This window comes from Rhincodon typus, chromosome 7, assembly GCF_021869965.1.
Source record: "Rhincodon typus isolate 14 chromosome 7, sRhiTyp1.1, whole genome shotgun sequence".
NCBI lineage: Eukaryota > Metazoa > Chordata > Chondrichthyes > Orectolobiformes > Rhincodontidae > Rhincodon > Rhincodon typus.
Window position 1 is genome coordinate 13,132,269 of NC_063338.1, and position 18,474 is coordinate 13,150,742.

The following is an 18,474-nucleotide window of genomic DNA, read 5'->3' on the forward strand; positions in this document are numbered from 1 at the left end:
GAAAATTTCAAGGATAAGCCTGGCAAAAGACAAATTCTACAAAGTTGAAAAGGCACCTTGCCCAGATTAAAAATAAAACCAAATTGCTGAACAGTCCCAGGGACTAACTGTAGAAATTATCTAAACAGGAAACAGAAAGGATAGAAAGCAACAATAACCTGAAAATATCAACAAAGAACAGCCTCTGCTATAGATTCTATGTAAAGTAACCATACCTGATTCGAGTATCCATATCCGAAATAGCCATAGGAAAAGTCTATCGACATATCAAGATTGCAAATGTGCTGAAAAATTTAACAATACATAATTATTCAAGACAGCTTCACAGAAAGACATTGTTAAAGAAAGAAATAACATTCATAGCTCAACTTTTACACCCTCAGCTCATCTCAAAGCACTTCACACACACCCAAAATACTTTTGACATGTGGTCACTGTTGTCTTATAGGAGAACACTGCATTTAATTTGTGCACAGCAAGCTTCCACTTAAAGCAATGACTTGAATTGTGAGGTAATTGATCTTTGGTGATGTTGATTGAAAGCTAGGTGTTAGCCAAAAACTGGGAGAGATTGCCTGTTCTTCTTTACCATGGGATTCTTTACATCCTCCAGTGAGGGCATATGTGGACCTTAATTATTAGCCCCCTTCTGTAAAAAGCACCTCCAGCACTCTCTCACTGTAATGCTATCCCAGATCACATAATCGGGTCTCAAAATTTGAACCATACTGCATAGTCCCAGAGACTAATGTTCAGTGCCTGGAGACTCCCACAGTGTTGGCAGCCGGAGGGGATAGGCAGCTAGTCAGGAACTCCATTTGTATAGCTATCATAGACACACTGGCACAGAAACAGACACACGCAATTTATCTGCTACCTGAAAAGTTGCCTGAATATGAAGAATGTGATGCATAGAGCGTGATTTATATATGTTTGTATCTTTTTCAGAGCTTAGATTATTATCTAGTGGCATATGGGTGCTTTTCTTTTGTGAAAGTGTTCAAAAATCGATCAAGCCAGTCTCTCCAGGACTATGATTTTAAACCAGTATTTGTCAGACAGCAAGGACCTATAGAACGTCAATGGAAGTTTGCTTATGAAGTTGAGGTACGTGACAGGAAAGAGAAAAAAAAAAGATATTAGCTTGATTTTGAGTTTAGAATTAACAAGGATTGAGTTCAGTTTCGATAAACCCACAGCTTTTGAACACTTTGAAGGAGACCTGACTGAAATCAAATGCAAGTCTAGTTCCTTTTAGATAAAAGGCATTGCTCAGAGCAGCCAGGGGAAAAAATTACCTCAGGGAAGAGTTTAGTTTGTGGAATTTCCAGACCAGCATGTTTGTTTAGAACTCTGCACATTCTAAAAGACCTGGGAAAGTCTAAGACCTCAGGTGTGTGAATATCTCATGGAAAAGGCCTCATAGCAGAACTGGAACTGATAAGAAGCAGTTAACTTAAACCTACAGAAATTTTAGGGAAGGTATTACTTTGGAAATTGATTAAAGTAATGGTGTTCACGAGAAGTCAAGGTTTTTCTTTTGCCACATTTCTTGACATCTTTCAAACTATGTTATAAAAAGATAGCTCAATTTGTTTCTTTTTAATTAACTTTGTGTAATAAACTTCTGTTGTATTTTTAAAACCAAATCTGCGGCCTTATGCTTTTCAGTAAAAGACTCTGACATTAATTTTTTTTAAAAAATCCATCAAGCCAGATTTCACTCAGTAACATCAGCTGGGATCCTAACAATTTCTTTCTTTTAAATTCCCACAACATTAGAACTAGGAAGGGAAACTTCACCCACAAACTGTAAATGAATTTATGTCCACATCCTATCTTCAGCATCACTTATCACAGCCACCTCGTCTTCATGTTCCCGGTCACTGGAAAATCCAGAGCCAAGGGTCACAATCTAAGGATTCAGAGCAAGCCATTTAGGACTGAGATGGTGAAATTTCTTCATCCAGAGAATGGTGAGCTTGTGGAATTCTCTACCACAGAAAGAGGCTGAGACCAAAACATTGAATATTTTCAAGGAGGAGTTAGATATAGTTCTTAGGGCAAAAGGGATCAAAGGATCTGGGGAGAAAGCAGTAACAGTTTGGATTATCAACCATGATCATATTGAATGGCGGAGCAGGTTCCAAGGTCTGAAAGGCCTACTCCTGTTCCTATTTTCTATGTTTCTATGCTAATACTCACCAGATTCCTGATCCCTAGTTCAAATGTGTCTGAGACAGAAACTTGCTGAAAGACAAACAGACCCAACAATGACTACTCCACACAAGAATAACTTGCACCTATATTGAGCACCTTTAACAAAGAAATAAACGACACAAAGCATTTGGCAGAGGTTGGCTCAGGCAGAAGCAAATAAATAGTTGACTCACTCTAAAATGGAATGTTTCGGTGGGCATTCAGGAGCAGTGGGCCGGGGAGATAGGGAGTGCTGAAGCAGATGAGGACACATACATTAACGGTGAAGTGATGGAAGGGACGATATCTGTGAGCAGACCCGAATTATTGATAACCCTATAAATACTGGCCCTGCCCACAGCCCAGATAATTTGGCATCCTGGAGATAATTTTATGTGGCTCAATGGATTGGCTTGTTTAGATGGAGCAGTGATCAGGAAGGAAGGTACTGCAGGAAGCTATTCCGCCTTTCAAGCCTGGTCTTTTGCTGTTCAATAAATCATGGCTAATCTGCCACACAACTCTATTTAACTATCTTTGCCTCATATTCCCTTTGGTTGGCAAAAATCTATCAGTGGATGTCCAATGAACAATTGGTCCAGGACCAGTTGCTACTTCCAGAAAAAAAATTCCAAACCCCTTCACACCAAGAAGGTTTTCCTAGATTCATTTCAAAAGGTTCAATTTCAAATTTAACTATGTCCTAGAGTTCTTAACAGCCAAAATAACTTCTCTCTATTCACCTTAACTATTCCGCTAAATACTGTGAAAACCTTTGAGCAAATTACCTGTGAAGTTTCACAATCCAGGGAATTCGACAGTCGTTTATGGAATCACTCCTTGTCATTTAACAGTTGGAGACCAGTTATCATTCTGGTAAATGTGCATTGCACTGTCTCCAAGGCCAATATATCCTTCCTGAAGCATGGGGCCCAGAGATAATTGTTTCAAAGCTGACTGGGGCTGGAATGAGAATTAACGCTTTGTGGGATATGACGCCACAGGGTGGATCCACCATGCTACAGCCTCAAAGAAAGGAAATCTGTCATCCTTACTTGGTCTCTCCTCCACATTACTCCAGACCCAGTAGAGATGGGCAATAAATGCTCGCCCACATGCACACATACTTTGGGTAGGATATTGACTCAGAACAGGAGTTTGGTTCACACTTCCAATACCTAACAGCCAGCGACCCTCAACCCCAACCCCTCATCTCCTTCCACCAGCCTCACCAATCCCATGCATTATGAAACTACCCCTATGATCTGAAGGTCACTTGGCTAACTCGACATAGGTCAGCAATCAGAATGGACCTTCCACTCTGTGTGAATCAGTGACTCACGTGTGCGACCTGTTGCAGGATCAAGGTGCCTCATGCAACAACAACAACTTGCGTCTACATAGCAGCGTGAACAGCTGAACACACTGTGCAAGAACCTTATCAGGTTCAATGTGTCACTGAACTTTAGCCAACAAGTTAGGAATTAAGGAGAAGGGAGCAGGAAGATTGAAGGAGAGAATTTCGGGGCTTAGGACCTCAACAGCTGAACATGGCCATCAATGGTGAAGTGAGCGAAACTTCTAGAAGCTTCCTCACCGGTTGCTTTTCCATCTCAGACAGGCTCATTAATCCTTGCTATGTGAAGAGACTTACCTGGACAATGTCAATAAGCTGGAGATATGTTCGCCCCAGGAGTTTTTGGCTGTCACTGAGTCGCTCAATTCCCAGTAGCTCAACAATGACCTTGTTCCTTACATCGTTCTTCCCTCTAGGAATCTAGCAGAGAGTGCGAGTTAGAGTGACAAATCGAAATACTTAATTGGTCTCCCTCCAAAAGTATCTGCTGTCCAACTGGGCGGTTTTATACGATACCTGAGCACAGAAGTATTTGATTTCTTCAAAAGGAATGACGATTTTTGACTTTTTCATTTTCAGGAGTTCTCTGAGGTGGTGTGGCATGGTACACTTCATGACCTCACCCACGGTGATCCGGATAACAAGCTGCATTCTCTTCTTCAGAACCACTGAAAGTTGGATCACTTAAGGAGAACAATTCAGCTTCTGAGAGAGGGTGGGCAGGACTCAGTCAGCTAACACCCCAAACCAACCTCCACTCAAACGATCAGCTGAATATTACCCCCAGGTGTAGCTGGCACAGTTTGTTCACCCCTCACTGATCTCACCTGCAGATGGCATCAATTGGCTCAGTTGTTTGTGGCCTCAATTGTTTCAGATTTACCAACATTTTAAGTGGCCCACGATCCCAATTGCTTTGGTAATTAGTATCCCAATGCATTCTGTCACCTTTGCATGTCTTTGAACACAAATCCCATGTTCCCCTGATCCCCACACGAGTTGTAATTTCAGGAGGCTGATCTCCATGGAGAAGGCTCATTTCATCCCAGGTTTCTGAAATATCACCTCAACCATCTCCCCATTAACTCTTTCTAGCCTGACTCTGGATGAATCTAACTTTTGACTTCATCCCACTGGTCGGTGTTGTTTGACAACTTGTACACACAGAGGTTTTCAAGGGCAAAAAGACAATGTTATAACTCCTGAGGGCATTGTCAGAGAGAAAAGGTCGATCAAACATTTGAGAACAGTGCAGCCTTAAGCTGATGAAAAGGATACGAGTATTGGAAAAGTCTTTACAGTGTTTTATATGAAACACCACACAACCGACCTGCAATGAAAAATGGAAATTCATTAAGTTGAAGCAGTTAAAGGTTGAGTCTTGTGGTGCAGGTAATCATAACCCTCTGTCTGGGCTCGGTGATCTGGATTCAAGTCCTAATTCAGGACTTAGCACGTCCGAACAAGCTGATCACTGATCCATCTTTCCTATGGCAGTCAGTAAGAGCAGAGAGACTCCTGTTGTCTGGCCTTTATGTGATTCCAAATCCAGGGGTCAATATGGCAGAGCAAGCCACTCAGTTGAAGGGGCAATTAGGTATGGGCAACAAATGCTGACCCAGCCAGTGATGTCCACATCCTATGAATGAATGAATTAAAAAAAACTTGTCAAGTATAATTTAGTGTCAACACAGGGAAGTCCATGGCCACCAATGTCCTGTTGGACATAACAGCCGAAGAGAAGGTGCAAGGATCTTTTTGTTACTGGTGTACAATTGACCTGATATGTCTGAAATCATAACCAGGGACCTGGGTTCGATTCTACCTTCGGGCGACTGTCTGTGTGCAGTCTGCACATTCTCCCTGAGTCTGCGTGGGTTTCTTCCAGGTGCTCCAGTTTCCTCCCACAGTCCAAAGATGTGCAGGCTAGGTGGATTGGCCATGCTAAATTGCCCATAGTGTTCAGGGATGTGTCGATTACGTGGGTTATAGGGGGATGGGTCTGGGTGGGATGCTTTGAGGGTCGGTGTGGACTTGTTGGGCCAAAGGGCCTGTTTCCACACTGTGGATATTCTATGATCTATGATCTATGAACTATTTACCTTTTGTTGGTATCTCAGCTGAGAAACAAATTCTTCATGTGAATCCTGGACAATGAGAAAATGGATACGCCACTGAGAAGAGTCAGATGCAAACAGACCTCCTCTTGTCCTCTGCCTAAACTGCAGTGCGACCAGGAAAAAGACACAGTGCTGAATGCAGTAGCCATGGTTGAGGTCCCATTCCACAGGGCAGCCAGCGGAAACCTGCTATGGCCATATCTGGGAGCCCCCCTGCTGTTACATCGCCATCAGGCAGGTGTTTCCATGCTCTATGGCTCTCGAAGTAACTGCCTGCTGTCAAAGAGGACAGGCAGCTCTTCAGTCGCAACAGCGCCACTGGGAGTAGTGGCCATTGCTGGGGCTGCAGGGGTATCTGGAGCTGCAGAAGGAGATGGAGGCCCCTGAAGATGCTGAGTGGACTGGACTGGCCCGAGCCAGTCAGGAAGATCCCAGCAACACGGGCGTTAGCTGAAAGTCAGGAGTTGCTCTTCCATAGGGAAACCATCAGTTTATACTGGGTGGTCCTTCCATATAGCACAAGGGGTCACTCCACTCCCACTGCAATTCTCAACTAGCTTAGGGGCTGAAGAACAGACCTCAATCTTCTCTGGATTTAATCAGGGCAAGGAGGGGTGCCTCTTACCCATGACTTCCCAACTAGCCATATGTATTGCCTCATCTCCCAGCCCATTCTTAGGGTGAGGGAAAAGGAATGGATGATGGAAAGCAAGATATTCCGTCCACTTTGTGAGTACAACTTTAACATTGTGCCAAGTGATGGATTTGAATGGGTGGAAATTGGGCCTGTACAAAGTTCAAGCTTATCAGAATCTACATTGGAGTTTTCCATGGTACAGTTTAGAGCCCTATGGCACAGTGGTAGTATCCCTACCTATGGACCAGGGTGCCCAAGTTCAAGTCCCACATGCTCCTCTGGTGTTTGATCTCTGTGTTCTGAGCTTCTTTTTCAGAAATTATCTTTCATTGCGCTAATCAAAGTTGAAAACCTTCCAAATGTTTAGAATTATCCTCCTATTTGTGCTGAATATATTATTTTCAGTTACTTAAAGATGATCGAATTACGTTGAAATAAAGAAACACTGTTTTATATTTTCTCTCTTCATTTTCCCTTCATAATGGTTGTCACACTCTTTTTCACAACATGTATGGTTCAGGTCCTTCTGCCCATTCCCTGACATATGTGTGCCTTTTTTTTGATTGAGTAGGTGGTATTACGCTGTTATCATGTCTTTAAGGAAATTTTAGTTGCTAACTAAAATTAGTTTTTCATTCAAATCACTGATTTTCTTTTATTAAACTGTTCTTCTTTTGATGTTATGACTAACTAGTCATACGGGAAGTCAGTGCGGTAACTTAGCAATGCTAATGGACCAAGAATAGTGGTGTCCAGACTAATGTTCTCGGACATGGGTTCAAATCCTTCTGTAGCAGATAGTGAAATCAGAATTTAATGAAATCTAGAATGAAAAGCTAGTTTAATAGCAAGCATGATGATTCTCACAAAAACCCGTCCATTTCACTAATGTCCATCAGGGAAGGACTCTTAACTGCCCTCTGACATGGGGTGGCAAGTTCAAGGTAGTTTGGAATCAGCAATGACTACATCCCAGACCAGAATAAAGGAAAAACCATTCCTTTACATGTGTCTTTTCAGCTAAAAAAAATGCAGCTATTCCCAATAAAGTTAAATGATATTTGTTCACTAAATATCACGATTTAAGCCCTTTAAGCTTCTCAGGCTAGAAGTTTTCTAAAAATGTAGGAATATTCACTCTTCCTCTAAGGGACTTAGCTTACATCCGGTATCCAACACCGACAGTTATTTCTCGGGTTTCCCATTTGATTATGCCCTTTGCAGTTTTGATCAGAGTCTACATGGTACTTCCTCACAAGCTGTTTCACTCTGTTTCATTCTTTCCCAGGTGTATAAACTCACATAGACAGGGTTTGCTAATGCTATCCATGCTGCTGCTCCATAAATCCCTGGCTGCTTCGTGCACAGAAGCTCAGTGCGTTATTGAGCTGCTGAATATTTGAAGATACCCTCACAGTTTGCTGGGTGCAATATTTCTTTCTCTTTTCTTATCCTTGGATGGCTGTTGCTTTGGTGGAACTAAAGCTTTCTTTCCCACAAGCACTGCTGTTCAGGAACTTATACGTGGTGGTGGGGCACACCTCTACAAATATCTTCGGATCCCAGTGTTGGCAGCCTCTTATGCTCTCGTGATTGTGTTCACTTGAACCACCTAGAATGCCTTGGATTTGCTGCCACCTATCTCTCTTATTGGCATAAGTCTAAGTTCAGGGTACCCAAACTGTGTTCTAATGGGCATAGCTTATCTCCTGCTTCAGTTAGGTACTAATGTCTGATACAACATTGCCCTTTACCCTGGTCCCAGGAAAGCAACGCACTGTGTGATACTCACATGACAGTTATAGTCTATCCACTTCCTGTCTATCTACTTTCTAACAAACCCTTCTCAGCCCTCACACATTCATCTGCCTCATGGTATAGTGAATGTGCTCCAGACTGCACTCCCCACACAGTGCCGTCACTCTCACTGGTATTCAATGCCGAGGCTGGTTTGCAAGTGCCATACTTCTGGAGGATTCCTACCTCTTCCGACTTTGTTGGGTGGCCACCTTAAACCTCCCCCAACGCATGTATTCCCCTCCTTCCACCCACCCTAACCAGCCTCAAGTGAAGCACATTGCCTGGTGTGTGAAAGATCACCGAGATTGGAGCAAATAACTCACAGGGTCATCCACAGCTGTTAGATAGGCATGAGAAACAGCCGTCACACTGCCTTCACCTTCTTCTGCTTCAGTTGGAATTCCCATGAAACGCTGTAAGAAGATAATATCAGGGTGAGGGCCTTTTGCCATGTAGTATTGGAAATGCTTAACTATCAGCTACAACCCACTGAAGAGAATGGCTCAGAGATTCTCAGAAAAGATAAGGTTTGCCTCTGATGGTGATGATGAGCAGAGAGGGGAACAGGGAACAGGGAATTGACTCCCTCTTCCTGGCAACAGTCAAGTTAATGATCATAAATTATTGTCCATTAAAAAAAACGGGGAAAGCTCTGTGGAAGGACCACTAAAGGTGACGTGTCATCAGAACATTTTCAGAAAATTCTTTTCACGTTCAACTCCCGACTGATGCTAGGAATTGAAATTTGACAAAGTGCCAACTAAGGTAATATTAGGGCAAGTGATTAAATCCTTGGTGAAAGGCAGTAGGTTCTAAGAAGTGCCCAAGAAGAGGATAGAGGAAGAAAGAGAGAGAGATAAAAAAAGTTAAAGAAGAGAATTCCTGTTGTTAGGATCTAATTAACGAAAGGCACAGTGACCAGTGGGGGAGCAATTAAAATTGGGGATTAATAGAATTGGAGGAACGGAAAGATTTGAAGAGAAGATTATGACATCGGAATGGATCGGGCCATGGAGCAAATTGAACAGAAGGCCGAGAATTCTACAATGGAGATATTGCTAGACTGGCAGCTCAAAATGTGATGGAGGGATGGGTGTACGACATCAACTGAAGTTGCAAGGCTGGAATATACATCGCCTCCAGCCTGGTGGAGCTTACGACTCTGCAAAGGAGGGCCGTTTTGAAATGAACGTTCCGAATCTTATCCGCAGGGCCTGAATTGAGGAATAGACCCTCAATGCTTTATCTACACCCATTGCATAACCTTACTACACAACTGCTCCGAAGCTGACAATTTACCTTAATGAGTCCAGGGTTCTTCATGCTTTGGGATCGGTTCCTGCTCGAGCGCGCACTGCCATTTCTGGAACTGCTGGCTGTAGATCGCTTTCTATCTGCACTAGGTAAGGTCAAGTTCTGCAATGTCCTCCTGCGCATATTTGTGTGGGACACGCTGACATCAAGGATGTTGGAAGTCACATCGGTACGGCTGTTCGTAATCGCCAGAGACGCTGATGCAACGCTGCCATAAGAACGGCTCCTTGGTTTTGGAACATACAACCTATCCATGATTGAATTCTGACCGCCTTGGATTCTCAGATGTTACAGCTCTTTTGATGGTATGAACATTGCATCTAGTGCACACAAACTGACCAAACCAACTTGGCGCATGTTTCTAACGTCTGATATTTTTCATCCAGGCACTGGGAGTGGTTTTGTTTTGAAGTGAGTAACCGTGGCATCACAGAATGTAGTGTCCTTTACATCATAATATTCATTCCAAATCTGTCATTAATCAAAGCAAGTGCGGTCTTTAAGAATAAGGTTATTATTGCTTCATTTGCAACACTCCCAATGCGTTACTCTCTGAGTTGACCAGTTTTCAAAATATTTCAGTTCACTAGCTTGTAATAGTTATAATATGCTTCAATGACGAAGCGGTTTATATCACTCTAATGCTTTTACTGAATGTAGAAATTACAGAGGAGAAACAGGCCGTTTGACCCAACTGGCTCATGCTAGGCTTCATGCTCCACTCTAGTTATCAACTCACCCCAAGCAGCATAATATTACACCCCCTTCACTTGCTTATTTAACTTCTTAAACCCATCGACACCATTCACCTCAGCCTCTCTGATGTGGCAGTGAGTTCCACATGCTAATCATTCACTGGGTTAATAAAATTTCTCTTGATTTATTGGTGACTTTTCTGTTTTTGTTACTTTACTCATTCAGGGGAATGAGAACATCGCTGGCTAGGCCAGCATTTATTGCCCAGAGGGCGGTTAAGAATCAACCACATTACTGTGGAGCTGGAATCACATGACCAGACCAGCTGAGGATGGCAGTTTCCTTCCCTACGGGACATTAGTGAACCAGATGGGTTTTTCAGACAATCAGCAATGGACAATCAGCAATGGATTTATGGTCATCGTTAGACTCTTAATTCCAGATTTTAAAAAAATTGAATTCTAATTCTACCATGGCAGGATTCAGACCTAGGTCTCCAGAACATTATGTGGGTCTCTGGATTAAAGTCCAGCAATAATACCACTAGGCCATTATCTCCCCTCCTATTCATGGTGCTGAGCTTTGGTCTCTCCACAATGCAAAAGTCTTGTCTGCATCCCCCTGAGTTAAACCTCTTCATAATTCTGGAGTTGAGACCTTTGTTTAAAAGATCAATCTCAATTCTCTGGGATGGCATGAATAATGTTTTGATAAGCTTTATGTCCATAGCCTTTGTCCCTGATTGCCCTCACATATTATTACCTCACCATGTCACCTTCGTCCCCTATACCAAATTGATGCCAACCTATGCCCCAATTCAGCTTTGGCCCGTACTGTCTCCATGCTAACTCACCTAGTATCCTCCAGTGACCAAGCACAGGAGGCAATTTCAGATGAAATAAAGTAAAAGCTTAAGTATCTAAATCAGCCTTTATCATAGTTAAAAATACTTTCATTCATGAAAAAGCATTTAAAATTTTTATATCTCCTTAAGGGATCTTGACCAGATGGAGCAATGGGCTGAGGAGTGGCAGGTGGAGTTGAATTTAGATAAATGTGAGGTGCTGCATTTTGGAAAGGGAAATCAGGGCACGCCTTATACACTTAAGGGTAAGGTCTTGGGGAGTGTTGCTGAACGAAGAGACCTTGGAGTGCAGGTTCAGGGTTTCTTGAAAGTGGAGTTGCAGGTAGACAGGATAGTGAAGAAGATGCTTGGTATGCTTGCCTTTATTGGTCAGTGCATTGAGTATAGGAGTTGGGACGTCATGTTATCGTTGTACAGGATTTTGGTTCAGCCACTTTTGCAGTGTTGCATGCAATTCTGGTCTGCCTCCTCTAAGAAGGATGTTGTGAAACTAGAAAGGGTTCAGAAAAGATTTACAAGGATGTTGCCGGGATTGAAGGGTTTGAGTTATAGACAGAGGCTGAATAGGCTGGGGCTATTATCCCTGGAGAGTCAGAGGATGAAGGTGCAAGGGGGCATGGGAAGGGTGAATAGGCAAGGTCTTTTCCTCGGGGTGGGAGAATCCAAAACTAGAGGGCATAGGTTTAAGGTGAGAGGGGAAAGATATAAAAGGGACCTAATGGGCAATTTTTTCACCCAGAGGCTGGTGCATGTATGGAATGAGCTGCCAGACGAGATGGGTATGTGAATTGGAAATGTTTAGAGGGTTATGGGCCAAATGCTGGCAAATGGGACCAGATTTATGTAGGATATCTGGTTGGCATGGACAGGTTGGACCGAAGGGTCTGTTTCCGTGCTGTGTATCTCTATGGCTCCATGACATGTAAGTGTTTAATTGCTTTTCAAAACAAACACATTTCTATTCATAACCCTCAGCAAAGGCAGCTAAATCTTTAATAACCTCTTTGAGCTGTCAGTCAAAAGTGTCTGCCGAGATAAATGTAGCTTGCAGAAATCATATCAGCATTCAAAAAGAGTTCTCAGGTAAATGTTAACAAATTGGTTTTTCAATTATTAGAACAACTTTTTCCATTCTTACTGACACAGGTAGGCTGTTCCTTTCAATTTTATTGTGTTGGGGATTTTCCAATAGCAGAAATGACGTCTGTTTAATTTAAGCACTGAGTTCAAATGACACCTGCTGAGTTCAGGCTTCACCGTATGTGAATCATGCTCTTCCCCCTTCACCCTAACGTTGAAAATGGGATCTGTCAGGAACAGGGGCAGGATTTTCAAATCCAGGTCTCACCTGCCATTTTTAGATGTTTCAATTATTCTAAATGCTACAGAGCTAGAAATTGAGCATCACATACATTCTTTCTCCACCTGTAGTCTCACATCATTGAAGTTACGATTTACTTTATACTATTCCAACTTATTCTGCACTAGATCTCAACTCTGTGTAACTACTTATATTCAACTTTATTCCTCCACCTTCTGTTGCCCCATTGCTAAAACTTTACTTTTGCTATCTTCAATCTTCCCATGGCCTTGCAACATGAGCTTTAGCCCTTCATTGCCACTTCTCAAAACTAAACTAGTCAATTCAAGCTCTGATCTTTCAAAATACTTCGGCTTTAGCATCCGAACATGGGAAAAACAAAATCCAGGAATGCTTGAGGCTGATCCATAGTGTTAGTGAACTGAAATTAATTGCATTAATACAGGATCTGTCACAATTTCAGAACATCCCAAAGCCCTTTACAGGCAATTTTTGTTTTTAAGTGTACTCGTTGTTTTAATGTAAAAAACACGGTAGTCAATTAATGCAGAGCAAGATCCCACAAATATGAAAGTAATAATGACCCAGATTTTGGGTGAAAGAAAAATTTTGATGAAATACATGATGAAGAAATCCCCAGCTTTTCCCTAGATATCATGGGATCTTTATGTCCATTTGAGGAGACAGTCTGTGCCTTGGTTTCACAAGCATTGGAAAGGGTGCAGAGGAGATTTACCAGGATGTTGCCTGGTATGGAGGGAAGGTCTTATGAGGAAAGGCTGAGGGACTTGAGGCTGTTTTCGTTAGAGAGAAGAAGGTTAAGAGGTGATTTAATAGAGACATACAAGATGATCAGAGGATTAGATAGGGTGGACAGTGAGAGCCTTTTTCCTCAGATGGTGATGGCTAGCACGAGGGGACATAGGTTTAAATTGAGGGGTGATAGATATAGGACAGATGTCAGAGGTAGGTTCTTTACTCAGAGAGTAGTAAGGGCGTGGAATGCCCTGCCTGCAACAGTAGTAGACTCGCCAACTTTAAGGGCATTTAAATGGTCATTGGATAAACATATGGATGATAATGGAATAGTGTAGGTTAGATGGGCTTCAGATTGGTTTCACAGGTTGGCGCAACATCGAGGGCCGAAGGGCCTGTACTACGCTGTATTGTTCTATGTTCTATCACATCTAGAAGACAGCTTCTCTGACTGTCCAGCACTCTCTCAGTGTTCCACTGAGGGTATCAGTTGACATTAAATGTTAAATATCTGGTCTTGAGGTCAATTCAAATTGTACTTCATTGGCTGCAAAGTACTTTTGGTTCTCTGAGATCATGAAAGATGATATAAATGTATGGTTCAGATCTTCACCGCAATGGAGAGCCTTTCTATCATTCAAAATGTGGCCTAGAATTGTAAGTTTCTCACCAAAACATAACACTTCCCCATTTATCCTGTGGTGGGAATGGAGTCAGGACATGTTTTGCACATATGTGTGTTTGTGGAAGTGTGTTCTAGGCATTTAAATCATTCCTTAATGTGGAACCTGGAGTTGCAGACTAGAGAAAATCTGGACCATATATATTTGTTTAGACAGCCAGAGTACCCCTTTGGAGAGATAAGGTAGCCCTTTGGATATAATCCCTGAACACCTTTTATGAGGAACACTTTTTAGTTTGGTTCAGGTACCCTTTAGGATTGTTAAATGTGTATGTGAAAGAGCCTAAAAGGTGCTTAAATCCACCAGAGCTGTCAATCTGTCAAAGAATCGGCAAAGTTATCAAAGAGCTGTCATAGATGACTTATCAAGAGACTTATCTCTGCTGGATTTTGTCTTTAAAATTTGTCCATGGAGTTTTGTTTTAAGGAAAAACCAATATTTCCTTTTACTTTTGTCTATTGACATGAGCCTGGAGGCCATCCTGTCATAGGATTTGTTCTGTCTGAGGAATTTTAGTACTTAACTTTATCCTAGTCGGATGTAAGTGAACAGTTTGATTGACAGTTCCAAGTAGTTGCAGAATATAAATGTTTGCCTTCGTAAGATATAAAGCATTTGAGTGCGATGTTTGAGATTATTTGAAGGAATTTCAAAGTTTTGATCTTTTCTGTAAGAGTGCTTTTTAAAAAAATATGTGACATCAACAGAGATATTGCTTTATGTTATGATAGCATGGCACCTCGGGTTTGCCCATTTTGGATACTGGGCCAATTGGTATGGAAAGGGAGGGCAAAAGTTGGAGTCATGAATTGGCACATCAGCACCAAGTTGGCACAGGGTTCATAAAGAAACATAGGTATGAGTGGGGTGCATGTGTTTCAATAGGAACGAAGGGAAGAACATGGATGTGGATACAGGGGAATACGTTGACAACAAGGTGTTATAGAACAGCTTTGAACTGAGTGCCGGAGTCCTGAGGCAGGCTTTTTGCCATCCTACTTCCACACTGGGCAGCTATCCTCAGCTCTTGCCAACACCCTGCACTGAAATTGAGACATTCTGGAAACCTGGGCATCTCCTGTCACCACCAACCCAACACCCCCCCAGGAGTGAAAATCCTTTAGTTAAGATGGGAGGTAGAGTTGGTTCTGCTATAACGCGTGTTCCAGCAACGCGAATTGGCTATAACACGTCTGACAAATAGGGGAATGCTATTTCTAAAACGCAAACTTGTGTGGGCTATCACACGTTTCCATCGGTGCGTGGAGGATTACACGTTGACATCACATGATCGTTTTGTGGGCTTTGTCTGAAGACGCACAATATGTTAGTGCCAAAAGAGTCTCCATGCTGGCAACATGTGATCATTTTGCAGGCAAAGGATCGTATGACTGTTCTTCTGGGTGCCGGTGCCAGGGGAGATTTAAAGCTTAAGCCTGTGGTGGTATACCACTCTGCCAACCCATGAGCCTTAAAAGCTTACCGTAAGTCTCCTCCAGATGTCTACTTTAGGTCAAGCAAAAGAGCGCTGTTGTGTTTTCGCACCTGGTGTTAAGTTTACTTTTATTTCATTATTAGATATAAATTAAACATTTATTCAAACTGTGCTATCCTTTGTGTTCGGCTTTTGAGTGATTTTTGAGTGATATTTTTTGGTGGTCTGCCCCTAACCGCCTCTTTTCCCATAGGCCCCTTTATTTCTATAATGCGATTTTCTATCACGAGATGTTGTGCAGGAATGCAACTATCACATTACAGCAACACTGACTGTATTACCAATGCTCAAGAAGATCTCTGCTAGTCTGCTTATGATCACTAGGAGGCGCGCAGTAGTGACTCTCCCAAAAGGAAGGGCCATTCTGAAAGCAGGAGCCCCCAGACTGGGGAATGGTGAACTTTTGTCTGAAGTTTGCTACACGACCACAAGAGGTTCGGGCTGCTGCAAGAGTGCCAACTCTATTTAAAATGAAACCAGATCAGTCCAGGATGTGAAAGTTGCTTAGACGATATGACGGTGAATTGCTGTTCAGTGAGGTCAAAGTGCAGATGTTGTGGTTTGATCTCGTGTTGCTGCTCTGTGGTCAGCAGTAAATTATACCTCGGAGGCTGATTCACAGTAAAAAGATACAGTTAATCCTTGCTGATTTGGTGAGGGGTGCAAGTCGTAAAAGTGACTTGAAGTTCCAGGCAGATCCGGAGGCTGATGAGCGGGTAAGTCTAATTTGAAGCTCAGTTTAGATCTCTCCATTGAAATCACCTCAAAGACGTCATTCAGATGTCGACTTTTAGTCTGTCTCACTCCCCTTCACTGTCAGGGTCAATTCTTGAAATTTTGCTTGCGCTTCCCTTAAGAAAAAGTGGAAAGAGACCACTGGCGCAAGTGGATAGTGTAACAAAATATTTGCAGTCATTGTTTTTAGAGTGGACGTTTTAAAGGTGTGCAAACCTAGAGATTTTCTTCCTTTCATTCTTGGGTTGCGGGCATGGGTGACAAGGTTAAAATTTATCGTCCACTTTTTTTTTAAGCTGTTTTGTGAAGGTGGAAGCAAGCTGCCTTCTTGAGCCACTGCTGTTCAACCTGTTAGGTTGTCAGTTCTGGGATTTTAACTCAGCAATGATGAGGAGACAGGGCTGTGGGCTGTACCTTCATGATTACTTTTGGCTATATGCCAGCTTCATTGGATTTCAAAGAGGCCTAGTGTGTTTTGATGCTACACCTTACCAAATCTGCCACGTTAAATGCCCGACCCTGCCCTTACTTTGTCCCTCCCTGCCTTTAGCCCAATTCTACCACTCACTGTACCCTGAACAGCTTACCACCACCAGAATATCCCAGAATGGGTTGTCATATCTGGTGCTGGTGCCATCTTTAAAAGACCATTACATACCTGGACAAGAACTGTCAATGTGAAGCTGATCCTGAGTGTTTCCTGACACCTATCCCAGCCATGGCAGACAGGGGGGCAATTGACCCCCACTTTGCAGCCACTAACCAGAAGGTCCAGCTGGATGGGATGGTGCCAAGGCAGTGCACCCTCTTCCCCCAGGACCATGCCAGTCTGGGCCAAGGCTGCCACCCAGGTTGCCATCTGGAGGAATTCATGGTGCAAGTGACTTTCTCCACTCCACCAGTGTTAAGTGCTACCAGCTTCACTGCAATACCTCATGCTCGCTCTATCTCTGCTGCTGTACCTACCTCATACCAAGGCTCATGCTTCACGACTCTCACCGCTATGTCTTCGCCCTCACCCATGCCAACTCCTTAACCGTTAACCCTGCATATCCTCTGTGCGGCCTACTTGCTCACTCAGGACACCTTTCCACATGTACCTCTTTTGTTATTATGCGTCACTGTCCAGGCCAGCATTTGTTGCCTGTCCCTAATTGCCCAGGAGGCACTTAAGGGTCAACCACATTGTTGTGGGGTCTGGAGTCACATGTCAGCCAGACCAGCTAAGGAGGTGCAGTTTCCTTCCCTAAGGGACATTGGTGAGCCAAATTTTTTTTCCTCCTCCCTGACAATCAACAATGGTTTCATTGTCATTTTTGGACTCATTACTCCAGATATTTATAGAATTCAAATTCCACCATCTGCCATGGCAGGATTCGAACCCGGGTCCCCAGAACGTTTCTGGGTCTCTGGGGAAATAGTCCAGCAATAGTACCACTAGGCCATCACCTCACCTAACGTGCCACTCACTTTCATCTCCTTTAATACTTGCCTCTCTCTCATTCCAGAAGAAAAACAGCCCACAATAGGGCAGAAAGAGTCAAGACATTTGGCTCCTTACCCGTTATGAGGAGACAATCCTGACTCTGATCACCTGAGCAGCCTAACTGGCCATGTCGTAGCGCTTGGACTGGTATCGGAGTCTGCCCTTGACTTCCTGTGCCAAGATTCTATGACAGAAGGCTATCTCATTGACTTCAGTGAGGACTCCTGACACCAGTAACAAGCTTCCTGGCTTTGTGTCTACACTAAATAGTACAGCATTGCAGCAACACTGCGAGTTTGGTATTATTGGCTGAGGAGAAAGGTGCAAAAAGGCAAGTCAGAGTTGCTACGATCATCCAGGTAGGTTCAAAATGACTGAATGCTAAAAGAGCAATTGTAGAGCCGGGTCCAGTCCCTGAACACACGGTGTCCTTGCTGCAGCATTACAATGAGTGTTATATGTGCAACATGAGGTGCAGCTTTGAAGCATCCTGTAAGTGGATGGAAATGTATCATGAAGGTTCATAAAGGCTGGCACATGTCGAATGCCAATGTCCATGGGCACAGAGTCCATGTGGCTAGTCTCCATGGAGTGTGCCCTAGAGATGTTGGTGACTGAAGCTCCCTTGGAGCAAACGGTGAGTTGAAGTCTTCAGGCACCTGCTCTGGACTTTCAATTCAAGAATCCTTGGCATCTAGTTTGTTTGTGATGGGTGGAAAGGAAGCTGCATATTAATGAGGCAAGATATGCAGTTAATAAAGTCATTAACAAGCAATAAAGCCCCTAGTAGGCGACTGTCCACTGCCCAGCGAAAATTGTGCCTCAATGCCAAGAATTTAGTTAAAAGATGCAGTGAGTTGTCTATGATATTGAGAGAGGCCTTGCTGAACCTCTTGCATGATTCTGCTGCATTTCACACCATAGCTCACCTCATTCAGGACCCTATAAGATTCTGCCCATTTATGACCAAGCCTAGATGTTGTAAGATGGAGGGGCCCGAAACGTCAGCC

General features: G+C 43.1%; 1 protein-coding gene across 1 annotated transcript in view; it reads left to right on the forward strand.

Moving 5' to 3' along the window:
• Window positions 1-15,595: 15,595 nt before the first annotated feature.
• The window catches only part of si:dkey-69o16.5 (Alpha-aspartyl dipeptidase-like), a 34,707-nt gene continuing 31,828 nt past the window's right edge, over window positions 15,596-18,474 (forward strand). The window contains exon 1 of the mRNA XM_020528014.2: window positions 15,596-15,959. The gene's annotated coding sequence lies outside the window, so the exon portion shown is untranslated. The remainder of the gene's footprint in view (window positions 15,960-18,474) is intronic.